Genomic DNA, 22332 nt, shown 5'->3' with positions numbered 1-22332 from the left:
GTGGGTAGGCAGTTGGTCTTTTCATCCATACAAAACCTTTTAACATATGGGTTGAGTAGGAAATTTACAGTAACAGCTCCTTGGTTGAAAATGGATTGTTTGTGAAAATAGATCTAGGGAACAGGTGAGTATGAAAAAATCCCCAGAGATAGGTGGAACATAGCTGCTTACATGCCACAAAAGTACCAGCGGTAGAATGGAGGTGTCTGTCTTCACTATGAGAAGATTGTTGGAGGCAGAACTCCTCTGTCAAGAGACCTTCTTGGCTTGCACAGGAGAAATTCTTCATATACTGAAGATTTGGTTCTTCAGATGAGGACATTCCATCTGTCCAATTGTGAAGGGATGGGAATTGCAATTTGCCCTTTATATCCCTCAGTCCAGAGGTGGTATTCAGCTGGTTCGGAACGGTTCGAGCAAAACCGGTAGTTCTGATTATCATTTGGCCCCACCTACCCGCCCCCGCCCTGTCCTGTCCTTTATTACCTGCTTTCTAGCTCATCTCAATCATGCAGCACAGCTGATTCCCCTCCCCTTTGCTTTTCTACTTACCAATGCTGACTTGGAAGGTAAGCAGCTGAGCTTCTAAAATCTCCATTTTCCGCGATGCGCACAAGTGCTTTAGGCACGCACACATACAAAGTGCATGCTCACCGAACCAATTGTTAAACCAGAAGCATCCCACCACTGCCTCAGTCCTAACAGCTTCCCAGAGATCTACGAAGTAGAGCCATAGAATGCTGTAAGTTCCATAGAACCCAGCTGGATTTACTATATAGGATGGTTTTACACAATTTAACTGGATCAACTTAACTCATTCAGTCTCCAAATACCTCCTAGTTTTTATACTGTTCCGTGTATCCCAGCAGAGCAATTGTACCAGGATCAAGAAAAATGATAGTTCAGCTTTATATTACACTGGTGAGGCCTCATTTAGAATAGTGCATCAACTTCTGGTCACCACAATTTAGAAAAGATGCTAAGGCCCTAGAAAGAATGCAGAGAAGAGTAATAAAGAAATTAGCTAAAGGAATTAGGAATTTTTAGTTTAATGAAGAGAAGATTGAAGGAGAGACATGATAGCAATCTTCCATTACTTGAAGGGCTAGCCACAGAGAAAGGGGCATTGATTTATTCTCCATAGCACCTGAGGGTAGGGCAAGAAGCAATGAGTGGAACGTCATTAGAGAAAGATCTAACATAGAAATAAGGAGGAATTTCCTGATAGTAACAGTGGAACAGCTTGCTTCTCAGAACTGTGGGTGCTCCATCACTGTAGGTTCTCAAGAAAGGTTTTGAACTATTTGCTGAAGATGGTATGAGGATCCTGCCCTGGACACGAGGTTGGACTTAAGACCTCCAAATTGCCTTCCAACCCTATGATACTATGATTTCATGTACATATTGAAGCATCTCGGTCAACAGTTTCCAGGAGGGCCTGTATGAAACAAAAAAAGAAAACATCTCTCAGAATCCCATAAAGGCTTGCTCAAAACAGTATCTTTTAAAGTGATGAGAAGTAAATGTACTCCTTTATATGCCAATGTTATGCTCAACTTAGTCTACAAATTGTACTGAAGATTAATTTATTGCATTACCCAAAGGCAAATACATCCATGTTACAGTTTAATAACAAAATTATAAGTACAATGTCAAGCAATATCAGGAAATGTTCCATTAATAAATACATTTTTATCATTTTAGGGCAAACTCAGCAACTATTTCCATAGTTTTTCTGATGGTACTTTGATGATTTGATTTTTCATCTGAGTTACCCAATAACGTGATTATTCATATGTGACTTTCATAACAGTTACCAAGACTTTTGGATGTCCCAGATTAGAATCTTATAAAAACATGGAATGTAACAGTTGGAAGGTACCTTGGAAATAATCTACGCAGACCTTCTGCTCACTAAATAATCAATTACAACAACATCTCTTACAGAGGATCATGCAACTTTTGTTTGAACACCCCCGCAAAGAAGAGTCTACTACCTTCTCAGGCAATTTGTTCTATTGTTTAATAGCGAACACCATTTGGATATTTTTCTTGATGTTCACCTAAATCTTCATAATTCTAATTTGAACTAATTCTTTCTTATCTTGTATTTTGCAACAGCTCTAAACAATTATCACCTATCTTTTATTTGTTGGTATTTCAGAGACTTGGATACAGTTGTAATGTGTTCCAACAGTCTTCTGTGTATTAAATGAAACAAACATCTGCTATTGTTCTTCATAGTTTTTCCTTCCAAGATCCTTGTCTTCTTGTTGGACATGATACAATTTGTCACTGTAGTCCCATAAATTGATGCAAGAGTCTATGTATGATCTTCATCTGGAGTCATGATGGCAAACCTATGGAATGCATGCCCAAAGTGTCATCTGGTACCTGCAGCATCGCCCATTCCTTTTCTGGGTTTGTGGCATGCATACACGTGTGATGATCAGCTGCCCTTCCTGCATGCAACAGTGCCAGAAACTGGGAGAGCTTCCATTTTCCTGCATGAGCATGCATGCAGGCCAGCTGATTGTCATGATCACATGTGTGCCAGAAACTTGGAAGACTACCTGGCCGGCATACATGTGCGCACTGGAAACCAGAAGTTCATTTTTAGGCATGCACATGCACTCTGGGCAGCTGCTCTTCCAGTTGTGGCCCAGACAAGCGTGAACACTCCCTTTTTGGCATTTGGTGCCGAAAAGGTTCGCCATCACTGATCTAGAGTCTAGACAGTTGAATAGCCAGGAATTATGTCTTCTCTTCCTCTTGATGCTATACTTCTTCTGGTTCAGCCTAGGAGTGGATATGGGGTTTTTTTTTCAGCTGCATCACACAGTTAAGACATGTTCAGTTTCTTATCTATCAAGACACCAGATCCTTTTCACATGTAATATGATCCAATTTGGCTACCCCCATGCTTGCCATTTGATATTCATGACCCTCATTTTCGTACTCCAGTAGAGGATTTACTTTCTATTGGAATTCTTCTTGAAGATATCTACCTTGCAATGATCTTATTGAACCTTGATACTATCTTCTAAAGTATTTGCAATTTTTCTTCGGCAAATTTGATAATTCTGTTTTCCAATCCTGGATATACTTTATTTATAAATAAGTTAATTGGCATTGAGCCTCGAATGAGATCTTGCAGTACATCATTCAAAACTTGTTTACAGCTTAATGTGGAGCCATCAACATACATTCATTTAGCATAATTATAGCAATCTCGATATCCATCTTGTAATATGATTGTCCGACTCACATTTTGTCATCATCTTCTCTACTAATATGTCATGTAATACTTTATTGAATACTATCCATAAGTCAATGTACACTTTGTCCACACATTTCCATTGACAACCTAATCAGTCATTTTATCAAAAAGGAAGATTCATTTGACACTTGATAACCTCCTATTGAAGGCCTGTTAAAAACCGGTGGCCCATGGATTGGATCCTCAGACAAACTTTTAAAGACACACCAGGCGTTCAAATCGGGGCTCAGCTGTCTCTCACGGACTTGGTGTATGCTGATGACATCGTCTTCTTCGCTGAAACAGCCCAAACCGCCCAAAATACCCTGGATGCATTACAAGCAAATGCTAACAAGCTCGGCCTGGTGATAAATGGTGCAAAACCCAAATTCATTTTCACGGGCACTCAACCAGCTCAACTGCACCTCGAAGGCAACCCTATCGAAAGAGTAGACACGTTTAAATATTTGGGGTCGATCATCGACAGCCAACGTGTAGTGGCTACAAATGACATCAAAAGCCGCATTGGCAATGCTACAGCCGCATTCGCCTCTTTAAGGAAGTGCCTGTGGAGCCAAAATGACGTGACGATTGCGACCAAGATGAGGATATTTAATGCTTCCATCCGCACAATCTTACTGTACGGCTCGGAATCGTGGACTTTACTTAAAAGCGACCTGAACCTATTAGAACGATTCCAGCTAAGATGCCTGCGCAACATTCTGCACATAACTCTACGGGACCGATGGAAAAACGAAACGGTATTGCAGCTGTGTAAAAACCAAACTACAATCGAACTTTACCTAAGAAGACAACGACTTAGATGGTTTGGACACGTTTGCCGTATGGACAATAGCCGATTATCTTACCGATCGATTAACTCGCTGTGACCGGATGGGTGGAAAATCGCACGAAATGCCCCAAAGAAAACGTGGATATCCCAAGTGGCTCATGATCTTCAACCACTCCATTTCTCGATAACCGATGCCCAACAAGCCGCCCTAAATCGGAATCAATGGTGTGCTGTAATCTGTGACGTCCTGCCCCTGGCCTTCACAATGCAACGGTCACTGCCTTATGGACGTTGACATTTACGAAGATTAAGTCCAAGTCCAAGTAAGTACATCACATGCAGGCCACACCCACCCCAGCTCCACAAAGGACATCACTATATATCACAATTTACAGGCCCCTCGCATCCTGGACATAAATTGTTTCAACTTCTACCCTCAAAATGACGCTATAGAGCACTGCACACCAAGACAACTGGACACAAGAACAGTTTTTCCTGAACGCCATCGCTCTGTTAAACAAATAATTCTCTCACCACTGTGAAACCATTCACTAAGCCTGCATTACTATTACTATTAGTCTTCTCATCATTCCTATCACCCATCTCCTCCCGCTTATGACTGCAGAACTATAACTTTGCTGCGTGTATCCTTACAATTTATATTGATATTGATTGTTTCCTAATTGCTTATTTGTATCCTATGACAATCATTAAGTGTTGTACTTTATGATTCTTGACAAATGTTTTTATGTACACTGAGAGCTTATGCACCAAAAACAAATTCCTTGTGTGTCCAATCACAGTTGGCCAATAAAGAATTCTATTCTATTCTATTCTATTCTATTCTATTCTTTATTCTATTCTATTTTATTTCATTCTATCTATCGATCTGGCCCATGACACAATCGGGTTTGACACCCATGTTATATTGGCACCTACCAAGGAATGCACTGCTTTTCTAAATGTTCAGAAACCAATTTCCTAATAAATCTGTTTCAGGATTTTGCCTGGTATCAATACTGAACAGGCATATTTTTAAAAAAATCTTCTTTTTAAAGACAGAAACAACATTAATCTTCTCCAATTTTCTAGCACTGGGGCCATCCTCCAGATTTTTCCAAGATCTCAGAAAGGGACTCCAAGATGACATTTGTAAGTGCTTCCAAAGCTCTCAGATACAGTTGGTTTGGTCTAAGACACTTAAACTCATTCATTGGAACCAGATGTTCTCTCACCATCTCCTTGTGTGTGGAAAGTTGATCTTTTTTAAAAAAAATATTTTGTCAAGCATAAATTAGGTAACAGATATACAGTATAGTCATGATTATGAATACATGAAATGAATATGAATACAAGGGAATATTAGGACAGGGACAGTAGGCACACTGGTACGCTTATGCTTGCCCCTTAAAGACCTCTTAGGAATGGGATGAGGTCGACAGTAGACAGTCTAAGGTTAAAGTTTTGGGTTTTTTAAAAAAAAGTCTTTTAAAGTTTTTAAAGTCTTGAAGAGTTCCATCTTCTTCCTGTCATCTGTTATGGTTCTACTCTTTTCTTAGCAGTGGGTAGGGCCCTTCTTTGTTCTCTTTTTATCATCTGAATAGCCAGAAAGGCCCTTTATGATGCTTTAAGCTTCCACTGTGAGCCTCAGTTCAATTTATATTTCAGCCTAATTTTCCTTTTGCAAATATTAGCTACTTGCTGATTGCTTTCCTGTTGATTACATCCATCTCCTTCTTCCTTTATGTGTCCCTTTTAACTCACAGCTCATCTAAAGTTTTTTCTGCATCCTCAGTGATATCCCTGCTTTTTATCACTGGAATAGTAGGACATTTTATCTTGTAGTTTAAATTCCCACTCCTGCATTGCCTCTGACCTAAGAATTTTTCTTCATGAAATCCCACCTAGCAGTTATCTAAACTTAACAATGACTTTATTGAAATGTAATGTACATGCTTGGCTGTGTTCCAATTTCTTTTTCACTAGTAACTAGAACCCTATGATAAAGTGACTGCTTCCTCCCTAGGTTCTCCCAGCTTTTATTTCCTCTGCTAGTTCTTCCATAATTATTTGAATTTGATTTAGAACTCTTCCTTCATATATAATCACACTTCTTCTCTCTCCTCCCTTTCTTCTGTCTAGTCCAGTGTTTCTCAACCTTGGCAACTTGAAGTCGTCTGGACTTCAACTCCCAGAATTCCCCAGCCAGCATTCGCGAATGCTGGCTGGGGAATTCTGGGAGTTGAAGTCCGGACATCTTCAAGTTGCCAAGGTTGAGAAACGCTGTTCTATGCACTTGTATGGATCATGAGCTGCTTAAATGTCACAAATGCCCCCCTTCCTTAAAACTCCCCAACCTGATTATTTTAACTTTTTTTCAAAATAGCGTCCTGGTTCATACCTCATGCTAAGCACAGATACAGATTATTTGGTTTCTTAGAATGAGTGATCTTAGTTATTATGTTTGGTAAGCAATAGTTATGGCCTAGGGCAGGTATGAACAGAACTATTACAGCTTACATAACAAACCATGGTTAACATAATGACTGGCCTGGTATAATGTGTTAATACAGCCAATGAGCAGAGAATTTTGAAGGGTGGGGGAAGGTAAGGAATAAAGCAAGATGATACTCTGATGTAATTTATGTAGGCTGAATTCTACTAGGCTGCAATATTCTGAATCAATTCCTTCTCCATTAGTCCCTATGACTTTCCTCAGATATTACCTCATCAGGGGACAGCCATTCCTGGCCGATTCCCTTTTGTGCCAGCTTAATGCCTACTCTTCTTTATAATAAGGTGCACCTGGCAGCTTTTCATACCTCTCTCCCTGGCCTCCTGTCCCTGAACATTTCTGCTCCTCTCCAGTCCGTGTTTATCTGCCACTTTAGAAGAAAGTTGGAATTGCATTTGCTATCCATTTAATAGTGAAATGCTGGCCTCTCTTGACAGCTTATAAATAGCTTCTTGGAGTCCAATTTTGAGATTTGGAATTTTTGCTGAGGAAAAATAGAAAATAAACAGCGATCTATCTGCAAAACAATCAGAGGTGGCTTGCCTCTTCACTTTCCCTCTCCCCCCTCCAATTCCATTATGTCCTTCAGCATATGCAAGTTCCTTAATATCCCACGGGAAGAGAGTCCATTAAGGCAAAGACTTATATCAATCTCTCCCTTCCAACTTAATTAAGTTTTTATAAACATTCAGCCCTGAATGGAGAAAAAAAAACAAGAATGCACAACCCGGTACCAAATTACCAAGGCAAATAGCATCCAAATCAAGTTATTTTCCCTGCCTTGTTTGAGTCCAGTTTTAATTAGGCAGCTGTTGGGACTTGGTGTTGCTAGCATGTAATTGTGTCATTGCCATTCATTAAATGTTTGATGCGGGCTATTGTTGGCTTGCTTCTCAACATTTCCATTTCTTCTGTTTCTCACCAATGACCTAGACAACTTCGCCTTTCAAATAATTACAGTTTAACAATAGCAGACACTATTTATCTGCTAGAAAGACACTGGAGCTGCCTCTGCCCTCATTCAGGAGCAAAACTGTTGTTCTCAGATTCTTGCTGATAATTTTGATCCTGAGATAGAACAAAAGACCCTATTCCAAATGTGAAGTAATCATAGAATTAAATACAAATAGTACTCTTGTAATTAATTATATTTTATCCCCGTAGGTACTTATAACAAAATAGGGATATCTCAAGACTGGAAGAGCATTTGAGATGAAGATTATCTAAAGTTCAGAAACTTATGGCTAAACATAAATGGAATTATGTAAAAAACATATAGAGTACCTAAACGATCAGGAAAAGCACATCCTAAGCTTACCATCTGCTTTATTTTTTAAAAAGATTTCACACAAGTCTAACATAGTTGATGCCTCATTCACTTTGCTCATTTGTTTGACTGTGTTGAGCCGTGAGCTCAGCAGCTTGTCAGTTAATTCAATCATTTTTCATTGATTCGACCCAAAATCCAGCTAATCAAAATCTAATTTCAGCTTTGTTATGTAGTAAATGGATTACACTGAGTTCAAATCTTAGTCGCAGTCCGGAGGGACATGAGTACATGCTGTACACCCACTCCCTTTTTTTAAAAAAAAATTTGTTTGCTCGTTTCCTTCAGAATTAGTCACAAATGCCCATTTCCCAAAACAATTATTTTACAAAATCTGCCTACAAGCTGTTTGCAGTTTGGTGTTCAAAACAATACAAAATCCTCAACCTTTTAAAGTGAAAATCTTAATAGTAGGTGCTATTCGACTCCCTCAAACATTTCATGAGGGTGAAATGATGCTTCTACCTCTGTTATCCTTCTATCAAGCATCACCCCACACATACACTACATGTAGAGTGAGAGCTGGCTTTCTTTTGCAAGCTTCTTTACTCTTTCAACTAATAAGTTTCCACTGCAGTTTTATTTTCAAAAGAATTTAGGATTTCCGCAAGTTCTGTAGAAAAAGAAACACATTTTCTTTCAGAGTGATTACGACGGCTTCCTCCCAAAATATGCTGGGAACTGTAATTTGGTGACAGTGTTAAGACTTCTCAATAGAAATACCTAATCCCCCTTGTAAGAGCCACAGCTCTTAGTAAGGCCCACTGTAACCTTTATTCTGCATGCCTTAAAATGGCTAAGACTGCAGTTCTAATGGTTAAGCATGGAAACACAAAATCTGTCTTTGATCTAATTTCCAACAGCAAGCGGCATGATGCATAGCCTTGGCTTCAAAGAATTCCACAGTAATCCCCCAAGTTGGTACAACCAGGACAACAAAAGTAATTTCTAGTGGCAGTTTTACATAATGGTCACCAAGGCCTAAAATGAACAAAATAAGGGGTATGATATTCTGTTATGGTTCCAATAAAACTTTCAGTGCAACAGAACAATTCACAGCTGCTAGAGATTCAAACTGGCTCCCCTTTCTTTATTTATTTCTCACATCTTCAGTGCTAATAGAATAGCAGCTAACAAAGCATAAAACAATAAACACTTCCAAATTATTTTAACGGGTAAACAACAATAAAACTAAAAAGTGACCTGACAACAGTTGCTCAGACTGTAATTGAAAACAGTAAGATCAAAGAAAGAGAGAGAGAGAGAGAGAGAGAGAGGGAGAGAGAGAGAGAGAGAGAAGAGAGAAGAGAACACCTAACCAAAGTAATTCTCACTTGCCATATAAATGTGCATGAAGTCAAGCAAGCAGAATAAAAGTAGAAAGAGAGAGACTGAAAACAAAGTATTGAAGGTCAAGGAGGTGTTTGGAAACAATAACCAAAGAAAAGAGTTGTGGTGGCAGGGAATTTTATTTACTAATTTGATTTTTTAATTTATTATGCATGTGTTTTTGCCACTACAATTGCCTGACTTTGATGGTTTACTAGCGGGAACATAAAGGTAAAGGTTCCCCTCACACATATGTGCTAGTCATTCCCGACTCTAGGGGGTGGTGCTCATCTCTGTTTCAAAGCTGAAGAGCCAGCGCTCTCCAAAGACATCTCTGTGGTCATGTGGCCGGCATGATTAAATGCCAAAGATGCATGGAGCACTGTTACCTTCCCACCAAAGGTGGTTCTATTTTTCTACTTGTATTTTTTGCGTGCTTTCAAACTTCTAGGTTGGCAGAAGCTGTGACAGGTAACAGGAGCTCACTCCATTATGTGGCACTAGGGATTCAACCACCAAACTGTCAAATTTCTGATCGTGGAGCTCAGTGTGGGGGAGGGCAGGGGAGACGGAGCCTCACCAGTGTCATGAGGAAAAGAAAAGAAAAATTTAAAGGAAAAAGGCTAAGGTAGTTGCTGCCAGAGTCACAGTGGATGACTCTGCTTAGTGCTAACTGCAGGGGGAGGCGAGAGAACTACGGGCCTCCTTTGCATAAGGAATTTTTTGCCTTTTAACCCTTGCTCAGAGTTAAGCAAGGGTTAAAAGGCGAAAAATTCCTTATGCAAAGGAGGCATGTGGTTTTCTGCCTCCTGTTCTGGCAGCAGCAAATCTTGCCTAAGTTGCCATTTTCTTTTTACATTTTCATTAGGGCGGAGGAGAGTTGAAATCCTCTGACACAGCTGGAAAAGCCAGGTATGTGGGTCCAAGGGAGGGGGCAGGGGGGAGGAATTCAAAATTATTGTAATTTAATTTGTAAGTAATTTTTTATTGTGAATAATTTGTGTGTGTGCGTGTGTGTGTTTCTTTACTTCACTCAAACAAACTCTTTCTCAATTTGAGAGTTTGTTTGAGAAGAGAGGGAAGGGGCAGAGGCAGGGAGGGCAGCTTGTTTGAGAAGAGAGGGGCAGCCTGCCAGCAGAGGTGGGTCTTTTACCCGCCTCTGCTGGCGGGCTGGCACTTTCTTTCTTTTGCCAGGCCCCTCGCACCCGCATCCAGCCCGCTGGAGCTCACCGCGCCAGGGGAGGAATGAGACCCTGTTGTCCCATGGATCCCGCCACTGCTTGAGTGGGGAGGACAAGGAGGAATAGGAGAAGAGTGGTGAAGCCTTGTGCCGGCCAGCCAGACAGGTGGGGAGTAGGTCGAGCGGGGGGTGGGTGGGCTTCAGGGCTTCGCCGGGGCTTTCGGAAAGCCACGCCGAAGCCCGCCACGCCGCTTGGAAGACTGATCACCAAGGGTGGGAGGGAGGATCGTGGTGCCCTGCTTGTCCTACATAGGGAGGTTGTAAAAGAGATTTGTGCGCTAGCAGACCGGCAAGGACTTGGGGGTGGGGGGAGCGTGCATCTTTCCCATCCAAGCTCCGTAGACATCATCAAGACCTGGCCGGGCTCTGGGAAGCTGAGCAGGATTCCCCTGGGGAGACCCTTTGCCCATTGTGCGCTTTGACACAGAGGGGAGCGGCAAGGCAAGAAGGCAAGGGCGCTCCCCAGCAGTCAAAGCAGGCAGGTGGCATGGAGGGGGCACTCTGGAGCATCGCCTGTGCCTGGCTGGCTGGCTGCCTCCCGCTCCCACCGCCTGTCACTTCCCCTGCTTTGCACCACCACCCCCACAATCCAGCTCCATGTCAGCGCCGTCCCTGCCCAACGGGGCTCCGCAATCGCAGTCAGGCAGGCAAGCAGCAGCGGCCGGGCAGACAGAGCACAGTGCTTGAGCCACCTGATGGATGGACAGATGGACGGGCAAGCCAACTCCATGCAAAATGATTTGAAGCCTAAATCAATCTTTTAATCAACACCACTTCCAACCTGCTTGGTTAACCGTAACCTTCGTGGTCTGTATAGCAGTGATGGGTTCCTACCGGTTCGGACCGGTTCAAATGAACTGGTAGTGGTTTGGTGGCCTAGGTCGCTGGACTCAGCAGTGACCTAGACCTGCCACACCCCTGAACCGGTCCTCTGGTTCTTATTTTTCAGTTCTGCGCATGCGCACAATTTTAATTGTACTGCGCATATACACGCAGCACACACACACAGCATGCACACAATCGAAACAGCAGTAGTGCCTGCCGGAACCCACCCCTGCTGTATAGTCAAATGACTGTCCTTCATTGTTAACATATCTGTATGCTATTAAAGGGCATGACTTGTCTTTTCTGGAGATCTCTATCTGATAATAAAAGTACAGGACTAATCTGGGCTACCTCATCCATAACATTGGCAGAAGTAAGTCAATTTTTAGCATGCTTATTCAAAAATAAGTCTCTCTAACTTCATGGCAGTTTACAGTTGCTATGTAAAATACCTTTACTATTATAAGCATAGTAATAGTGTCATCACTATTGTAGGCATCCAGGAGAGTTCTATAGAAATCTATTTAGAAGTATACCTCACTGGGTTCAGTGGGACTTATTCCAGGTGAACAGGTAAAACAGAGGTCTTCAAAGTTTAAGCCACCTAATCTGGCTGGAGAATTCCACAGCTCTTAAAGTTGTCAAGTTTGGGGACCCCTGAGGTAAAGAGTTGCAATCATTCCTGCCCAATTGAAAACTACGGTAAATTACTGCACCATTTGGAATCTGTCTAAGATAAAGACCAATACATCTATGGAGAGTGTATTCAGACTATAAAACAGAAATAGAAGTGTATTCAGACTATAAAGAGTGTATTCAGACTATAAAACAGAAATAATGGTTTTTTATAAGACATAATTTGCAGAGTCATGTATGTATGTATGTATGTATGTATGTATGTATGTATGTATGTATGTATGTATGTATACACCTCCTCCTTATCAGCTACCAGGGGTTGTGACACTAAATATATACCTTCTTCCCTGGCTTCAGCTGATAAGGAGGAGGACCTGTGGCTTAATGGCTAAGACGTCTGCCTAAGATGTAATACAGCACAGGTTCGAATCCCAGTAAGGGTATGGCTAGCTGATGAGAGCTAAATAGCTTGAAATAGATCTATACTAGTCTCCCTTTATTTATTTATCAGCACAAATACAACATACATACATACATACATACATACATACATACATACATACATACATACATATATATATATATATATATATATATATATATATATATAGTTTTCATTTGATAGTGTGATAGAAGACGAGAATCTCACTCTTAAAATAACAGATCTAGAATTTAAAAAACCCTAAAGGCTCAGAGGTATTCTAGTCATTTACGCAGCTGATCATTCTACCCACTGTTTTCTGGCCCATCCTCTGCCATCTTGACAGATTCCTAATTAATAGGTGGCAGTGGAAGAAAACGCATCCAATTTATCAAATTCTCAAATTCCAGTGTTTCCCCCATGGGGTGATAGGGGTTACATAAGTTCTGATTTTCAACACCTTTGTGTCATGACCACTTCTCATATTTGTTGTATGGGAATTAGGTGACCTCCCAATGTAATCAACAATAACAGTAACAATAATAATACGTTGGCAGTAAGTTAGACAAACCCTTTTGATTGTCTGCACAGGAATCATTCTACAGGCATTTTCAATACTAGAATTCCCAGTACAAATACATCTGAAGACTATAATTAAAATGTGTTGAGAGAAAATGTGCTTAGGGAGATTTGGAAATAACTACGGTAAGTCACCAAATATTGGACCAAGTAGTTGCCTGACATAAACGTTGTTTTTAAGATAATGATTAATAATAAAAATTGTAACTAAAGCTGTAGCTATTGGCAAAAATATTAGAGAAGTAATGACTTGTTTATTCAGGTTGACTGTTAAAGGAAGATATAAAATGGTTTGTATTAATTCACCAAGGTAACTTGTCTGCCACTTCTTTACTTTGCACTCATTCTGCTACCCAACTCTACTGTTCTTTGATGATGCGCTTTCTGGCGAGCATTCATTAAATGATGCTCAGTGTACCTTTTGTCTGCAGAGATAGAGAAACACAGGTGAACCTTCATGGGATCTGTGGGCCAATAGGAAGCAAAGGTAACCCCAAAGTACCAAGTGCCTCAGAGCTAATTGCCACTCTCCAGATGTTATTTCCGAATGATACTTCAATCAATCAATCAGAATAGGAAGCGACCTTGGAGGTCTTCTAGCAGGAGACCCTATACCTATCTTCAAGCTGGAGACTCTATACCCTTGGTGGTGAACCTATGGTCCACGTGCCCACACAGAGGGCTCTGCGTACACCTCTCTGTGGGCATGCGCACCTTTGCCCCAGCCCAGCTACATCACATTTCTCCATCATGTTTCTCATCGTCATTTTCAGGACTAAAAAAATGTGTGAAACAGCATTCCACCTTTGTCGTGGTGCATTTGCTATTGATGCCTCCATAGCCTTGTGCAGCACAGTGAAATTTAGCATGCTTCCTATCCTCCTCCTGGAGCCCATTACGACGCAGAGCCATAATGCAACCCTGCTCGCTCTCATCTCCCGGATGTCAGTTGCTTTTCCTGCAGAGGTGCCTGTGATGAGATGCCCCGCCTCTCGGTTGGCCAGCTGAGCTTCGGCTCTTTGTTGACCAACTGAGCATGGGTGTGCTGTTCCTGTGCTCCTTGGCTACCAGACTTCAGATTCCCACCACCCACCACCACTTCAGGGGTTCCTTCCCCCTCAGATGGGGAAAGAGAGAGAGAGAGAGAGAGAGAGAGAGAGTGAATTTATCACATTTTTCTTACAACAATTAGCTGAACTCTATGTTGTTTATCATTATTTTAGGTAGTAAAACCACATTATTCTGGTTAAATTTCCATGTTGGCACTTTGCGATAAATAAATGGGTTTTGGGTTACAGTTTGGGCACTCGCTCTCTGAAAGGTTTGCCATCACTGCCCTATACCATTTCAGACAAGTAGCTGTCCAGTCACTTCTTGAAAACCTCCAATGATGAAGCACCCACAACTTCTGGAGGGAAGCTGTTCCACTGGTGAATTGTCCTCATGGTTAGGAAGTTTCTCTTTAAATCCAGGTTGCTTCTCTCCTTGATTAGATTCCATCCATTGTTTCTTGTCTTGCCTTCTGGGATTTGTCTTGTCTTATGAAATTGTCTTGCAATTTCAGTGCTGGCCTGCCTGCCTGCAATTTGAAAACAATTTTTTACAGTGATTGTTAAGTGAATACCACATTCATTGAGCAAATTCAGTTTCCCAAATGGGCGTTTTTTTGACAGAAAATGGCAAAATGTTGCAAATCATGATCACATTATTATGGGATGCTGCAACCAGTACATTTAGACTGCACTCCTAAATGTGAGCCACTTGCAAAGGGCGTGAATTGCAATCACCCGACAACAGGCATGGCACAATGATCGAAAGTGTGAGTACAGGAAATCAGTCATTTTTCCCCCAAGGCCATCATAACAGTCACTAAACAAATGGTCAGAAATCGAGGACTACCCGTATGGGATGAGGGAAACTATGTTATGCAATTTTGGAGGAGGAAAACAGTATTATGTTTGTAACTGCTGTAAAGAAAATTGGACATTGCTTTTTTTTTAAAGGATTTCCTTTTTTTTATTTATATCATGTTTTCTTTTAAGAAATATCTTTTTTCACACCTGATTCCATTTCAGCTGTGAAATCAGACTTCTGCAATGGAAAGGCTGGATGTCTAGAAGTGTTCATGCCAAGCAATAGCATTTGGGAGGAAACTTGACAAATTTCAAAAGGAAGTATATAGAAAAAATCAAACCAATTGCTTTTAAATTTTTATGAGTCTTTATAACTTTGTTGTTTGGAGAGAACATTAAGTGACATTTGCAAGCAAATTACAGTATTGTGGTGCTCCCCCAAAGCTACAATTGTTGCATCCTCGTGAACCATGTCTTGTGATTAAATCCAGATTTCTTTCTTTTTTTTCTTCTTATCCCAAGGCTTTGTAAGGGGATGAAAATGAAAGGCAGAGAATTGTTATGATTTCTGCAGGCATTTTCTACCTTTTCACAGTTCCCTGATACGCTAAATCACACACAATGCTTCCCAACAATTCTACAATTGGGTTGTTTCGTAGCTGTAAAATCAGCCCGATTCATCCCAAGATTTAGTCGAACGTATTGCATACCTGTAATATACATTTTGGCTCCATTCTATCCTATCCTGTCCTGTCCTATCCTGCCATGTCCTACCCTACCCATTCCTTTTTCATGTATTCTCATTGCATTTCAACCCCATGGCAATTTGGATTGCTTCTATCCCCCCTTTTTTCATACAATGAAAGGACTTTAAAAGATTAGATTTTTTTTTTATATAGACCTGCTCATTAAGCCCCTAAAAACATAGAATAAAGCCTTTCCCACATTCTCCACAACATGCAGTATATATATATACACACACATACACACAAAATACACAGACACACACACACATGCACAGGTCCTCGCTTAACAACCAAGCACTTAGTGTCCATTTGAAATTACAGCAGACCTCCCCAAAGCTACTTACAACCCATTTTCAAAGTTCTGATGAATTCACACATACATACACACACACACACATACTCCATAATCACAGGATTGCATTTTGAGCCCTTGGCAACTGGCTAATTTTTATGATTGTCCCATGACTACGATTTTTGGCATTTTTTGCTAGGTTTCAGCATTTATTTCTCCCAGCACCCACTGGGGAAAATGGGCTTGCTTAATGATTGCCATGTCCATTAATGAACACAGCAAGAAAGATTGTAAAATTGGGACGGTCACGTGGCGACTTAATGGTTGCCATGACTTACAATCATAATTTCTGATTTAATTACGGTCATAAGTAAAGGACAACCTATACACACAGAGAAAGACACTTAAATAAGAGCACTTGAAAAGTTTTCCCATAGTCTTCAATTAGTTCAAGTCAAATCAAAGCCAAAGCCTTTGAAACATGTGGCTAGTGTTATAGCCAATGAATTAGGGATTTTCCTTATCAGTTGAACTACTAATATGGGGAAGGAAATCATGGAAATAAAAAATGCCTGGCACAAATAAATATGGACACCTCACAACCAGAGATGGTATTCAGCCGGTTCCCTCCAGTTCAGATGAACAGTTAGCGGCAGCTGCGGGAGGCTCTGCCCACCCACCCTGATGTAATGTGCGAGCAATGTGCATGCGCAGAAGGCGGTGCGCACGTGCAGACGTGGCACATGCACTCACATTTACAAACCGCTAGGGGAGGTAAGTGAATCCCTGCTCTCAACTCCCTGAGTATGTAGGCAAACATTGCAAACATTGATTGGCAGCCTTACATCTCTAAATAATAATCTTACAATAGGTCTAGAGCAAAAGTAGCTCCTCCCCTTTTTCTCTTGGGGAAAGAAAATTCTGGTGCTTGCTAATTCAGAGAGAGAATGGCAGAAAAAGGAGTGAGAAAACCTGCGCCAAGAATACCAGGTGTATTTTCTGGCTTCACGTGTGAGCACATCCTACCCAACCATAAGATTAGCATTGTTTACCTTTTTCTCTTAATTTCTCTAATTAAACCCAACATGCATATGTATATGGCAGAGATATCTTCCAGCTTGCTGGTTAGAAAAATCTGCCCACGGACTGTTAAAAATAAAAAAAAGAAGTGTTGGTTTTATTAGACATGTTAAGCATATGCTTAATATCATTTTCCCATTTAAAAAATTCCTGAAAAAAACTTCATGTAGACAGGATTGTGCTTTTATTCTCTTTCACCCTTTAAAAAAAATGTTTGGTATTGATGTATATACTGTACTATAAATTGTAAGACAGTAAACTTCAGCTAAATGGGCAGTAAATATGTGTGCATTTTCTGATTTAGAGGGAAGTGGTAGCATTGCAGGCAGATCCTTCCTTCCTTCCTTCCTTCCTTCCTTCCTTCTTTCCGTCCTCTAATACAGAGGTCCCTAATCCCTGGTCCATGGTCCAGCATGCCAGAAACCAGACCACAGAAACAAGCAAAGCCCCATCCATGGGATGCAAGCAGCACACGAAACCACGGCCCCTCTAGTCCATGGAAAAGCATCTCTCCACATAACCGGTCCCTGGTGCCCAAAAGGTTGGCGGCCACTGCTCTAATGTAACAATTTTTGATTGATGGGTTTTGGTGTGCTCTTCCGTCGGGACACGTTAATATTCTTAGGGGCTGCCCATGTTTTGAAGAAGTGGTTTGGCTGCTTGAAGACTTTCATCAAACTCAGGCTGCTTTAAGAATGTAATGCATTAAAGCAACAGGTCTTTTTTTGTTTGTTTTCAGGTTCAAGTGTGCTTTAATGAATAGCAAAGGTGGCTGTGCTTACCATGATTCAAATCTTATCTTCCAAAACATTTTTGAAGCATGCACATCTATATTATGAATTAAAGATGATTATAACATTATGATGTTACTTTCCCATCAAAGTGGTCCCTATTTATCTACTTACATTTTTTACATGTTTTCAAACTGCTAGGTTGGCAGAAGCTGGGACAAGTAACAGGAGCTCACTCCGTTACGAGGCGCTAGGGATTCAAACCGCTGCTGACTTTCTGATCAGCAAGCTCAGTGTCTCAGCCACCGAGCCACCGTGTCCCTTACATCATGAATGTAGCCAGCACCAAACAGCCAAGAATAACATCATGAACTACAGTGTTTCTCAAAGGCTTTGAGTTATATGACGTCTTTGTGGGACAATCCCTTAAATGAGGGATTGGTTACAGCAATAGAATCTTTCTGGCCATTAATTCAGTCGGCTCACTTTGATCCCTCTGCCTTGTCTAATCCAACCACAATGTAATGGCTTGTGTTGCTTTGCTGTTGTCACAGCTCTTGAACTTGTCTTTAACTTTTTTTATTTATTTAGTTTGTCAAACATGTAAAAAAAAATAACAACTGTAAGTATAAACATAAATAGGAATACAGTACATGGGTACGAATAAATGGAGACAGTAGGACAGGGATGTTAGTTGCGCTGGTGCACTTATGCACGCCCCTTAGAGACCTCTTAGGTATGGGGTGAGGTCGACAGTAGACAGTCTAAGGTTAAAGTTATGGGGGTTTGTGGATGTAACAACAGAGTCAGGCAGTGCATTCCAGGTATTGACTACTTTGTTGCTGAAGTTGTATTTTCTGCAATTGAGTGTGGTACGGTTTACCTTAAGTTTGTATCTATTGTTTGCTCATTTATTATTGTGGTTGAAGCTGAAATAGTCATTGACATGTAGCAGGTAATTTTGTATACGACACTTAGGTCGGAATGTAGGAGGCATAGTTCTAGGTTGTCCAAGCCCAAAATTTCAAGCCTGGTGGCATAAGGGATTCTGTTGTGAGCAGAGGAGTGATATTTTATTGAATTGAATATTGTTCCCATATTTATTCAATTCATTTTCATGTCTCCTCCTAAAACTCCATTTTAGATTTGATCTGAACTTCACTGCAATAGTTCCCCCTTTCTTTTGTTTCTTTTTTTTCTGAACATTTGTGCTACTCAACTCACACAGCCTCAGGTCTTTCAACAAGGTTTCATAATGTCAGAGGCTTGTGAGTTTCCTATGCACTCTCCGGATATTGTTCGGAGAGATGATTAATGATTTTAATGGGCACTTTTGACCCGGTGAGAGCTTCTACAGAAGTATCCACTATTTCTAATTTTCTACTTTGCTTCAAAAGCAGTGATTTGAGAGAAATGTCCTCTTCAGGAGGTCTAGTACAGAACAATGCAGGCCTCTTAGCCCAGCTCTTCAAGGCAATTCTTTTTACAGCTGACACAAATGACAGTGTGAACTAAGATGTACAGATGCAGGAACTCAGGTTTTTGTGACTGGCAGAAAAAAAAAGCCTCATGCGGAAGATCCACCTTTAAAAGACAGACGTACGATTTACCCCCCTGCAGGGATGTGTTTATCAGGTGAATAAAACAGGTTAAGTATTCTCTGCATGTTTGCTTCTTCCACTTGATAAAAGGAATAATGGATATATTTGGCTGTTTCGTCTATCTCCAGGACTGTAAGAGGGGGGGGGGGGGTTCCTTGCATTATCCAGGGAATCTAATCATGCTTTTTTGCTACTGTCCCTCTTTCATCCCTGGGGAAAACACCAGTTTTTTGGGCTTTGTTAAAAAAAAAAACAATTTCTCATTGCTCAAGATTCAGTCGGTGAATTTCTCAGTTCCTTTCTCCCCCCTCCTATCTTCTTTTTATTACATTTGAGCAAATTCTTTACTGACAATAGAATGCTGTGCATTCTGCCCCTGAGAACGAAGATATCTATCTACCTAAGCTCAACTATTCCTATCAATTCCTCTCCCCTCCCTTCCCCTTCCCTTCTGTTCCTGTAGGGAGATGTTTCTTGTTCATAATTTTCAGCTGATATCCAATTATTACCAGAGATTTAACCCTCCCAAGTTGTGAGTGTAGATTCTCCTTCTGCATGGCCCGTTTAAGATATTTGTCAGTAGCCTATACAACAGGGGTGTCAAACTCAAGGCCCAGGGGCTGAATCCAGCCCATGCAGTGCTTAGATCTGGCCTGTAGAGCTGCCCTGGAAACAGCAAATGACTGGCCCGCAGTACCTCTGCCAGTGAAAGGGGAGCTTGGGAGGGCGCATGCCACCTTCCCGAGCTCTGTTTTCGCTAGCAGAGGGTTACAGGAGGCCATCACAGCCAAAAATGGAGCTTGGGGGCCTGTTTTCACACACAGAGAGCTTGGGCTACCACAGGTGCTGTGACACAAGTAATGCCAAGTTGCCCACGCCCACCCTGGCCACGCCCACCTGGCCCCCCAAGATCAAACACAACCCTGATGCGGCTCTCAATGAAATTGAGTTTGACACCCCTGCTCTACAATATTATTTCACTTTTCTTGCTGTCTTTAAGGCAGAGATGGGAGGGGATAGTTAGGTATAATTCTGTCATATAGATGCAGCAGATTGTACTGCTGGTCCAAAATTTTGTTGAGGAAGAGTTGAGGAAGCAACATTATGGCTTTGTTAACTTTGCTTTTTCCTGTAGCTCTAAATTCATTTCTGGGTCAATTTGTGAATCTGGCCAGCATAAAAAACAGCAGCAGCAGCAATGACAACAGCTTGCAGCATCATATAGATTTTCATCTGCATTTTTTTTCCAAATGAACTTATTTATCTCATGGGTACATTTTCTGAAAATAAAGTTTGGGTAGTTTAACACGTTTATGTGCATTCTTTTCCTTAACATATGGGCTTTGTGTGTTTCTCCTTAATACATTAATGCATTAGTGCATTATATTACAAACTTGTACAGATTTCATGATACTACGAAGGTGCTTTCTATAGGTTTGGGCAACATGAACTGAAAAAAATTGCTTAAGAATTTGGCACCAATATATTTTTGACTCCCACTTAGTCCTTAGGCCAGATGCCTCTATCACTCCTACCAGAGGTGCGTTGCTGCCGGTTCGGCCCGGTTCGGCCCGGTTCGGCCCGGTTCGGCCGAACTGGTAGTGGCCTGGAGCAACTGAGAATGAACCTGTACGGTGGCTCTTTTGGCCCGCCCACCCGCCCGCACTGTATACCTGCTTTTATGGCAAAAGGCAAATTGTGCACACACGCACAGCATGTAGCGCCTCTGCGAGCTCTGACAATCAGTGGGGGTTGGATTGTGCATGCATGTGCAGCACGAGTCAGACGTGCGTGTGAACGAAACGCACACATGCATGATCAATGAACCGGTAGTGAAGGTAAGTGCAACCCACCACTGACTCCTCCCCATCCACTTGTCCTTTTCTTGAAGCCAAACTATGAACCATAACCTTCATAAAGCCCTCTGGAACTTTCATGTGTCTCTTAGGCATTGAAATACAATTGCACCAGGCAAGAGCTTATACAAGAATATCAAGGAGAATTTAAAGATTCACTATTCCTCAATAATCCTGTGTGTGTGCGTGTGTGTGCGCGCGTGTGTGTATGCGTGTGTGCGTGGGTGTGTGTGTGCATGCGTGCATGTGTGAGAGAGAGAGAAATGAGAAAAACAGATGTGCATGGGTTATGCTCCATTCAGTCTCATTGCCCTCCATCTATTACAGGAGAATCTGCACATCCGCCAACCCAAATATTTGACGAGAAAAGACAAAAGGAAAAAGGAGCAGCAGATTTGTATCACCGTCCCTTCGCTTCAGTCATGGTTCACTTGCCTGACCACAACAAATGAACATGCAGTGGTTAAAAATAGATAGGACACGAAAGAATGTACTAGGTCTCTGCTCGCAGCTAAGGAGATCAAAAAGGGAAATGTGTAAAAAGAATGGTACTTACAACAAGGCAGGTTTAGATGGTCCCCATTATCTGTGGCCTGGTTATCTACAGTTTCACATGTCTATAGTTGATTGAGAACAGATTTTAGTGTATAATAAATTTTAGTAATTGTTTTTTAGATTTATATCTGGTCAGCCGAGTGGGATGGATGCCGTCAGGGTCTGGACTTGGGGGGATGGAGGCGAGATGATGTGAGAACCCCAGCCACATCGGAGGTGGTGCTCACCTGGAAGAGACTCAGATGCTGATCCCCACACTGGATGGGGAGGCACCTGAACCCAGGTGGTAGATCACACTCATGGCAATTGAACTCTCAGTGATGCTCAGACAGGCGTAGCCCTGGGAGGAACTCAGAGTTGCAAGTGTGTCTGAAGGGTCGATGTTCAATGTGTCCTACAATTCACATTAATTCTCACAGCTAGTTGCATTGTTCATCGACGCACAAACTGAGTGATCCACCTAACCCTAGCCATTTATAAATCAAGAAAGGAATATGGTGGCAAAGTGATTAGAATTTGGTATTGCAGGCTAACTCTGCCCACAGCCTGGAGTTCGATCCTGATGGGACTCAAGATTGACTCAGCCCTCCATCCTTCTGAGATCAGTAAAATGAGGACCCATTTGGGCTGACTCTGTCAACCGCTTACAGAGAGCTGTAAAGCACTGTGGTGGTATGTAAGTTTAAGTGTTATT

The 22332-nt window shown here is 41.5% G+C and overlaps 1 pseudogene; it reads right to left on the bottom strand.

The window, feature by feature from the left end:
* Positions 1 to 21956: 21956 nt before the first annotated feature.
* LOC148048193 (5.8S ribosomal RNA) lies at positions 21957 to 22107 on the bottom strand (annotated as a pseudogene).
* Positions 22108 to 22332: the final 225 nt, after the last annotated feature.

Source organism: Thamnophis sirtalis, unplaced genomic scaffold (assembly GCF_051295495.1).
Source record: "Thamnophis sirtalis isolate CommonGarterSnake01/CBP01778 unplaced genomic scaffold, rThaSir2_p1.2 scaffold_3, whole genome shotgun sequence".
NCBI lineage: Eukaryota > Metazoa > Chordata > Lepidosauria > Squamata > Natricidae > Thamnophis > Thamnophis sirtalis.
The sequence above is the reverse complement of the archived record's forward strand: the minus strand, read 5'-3'. Positions and strand labels throughout refer to the sequence as shown.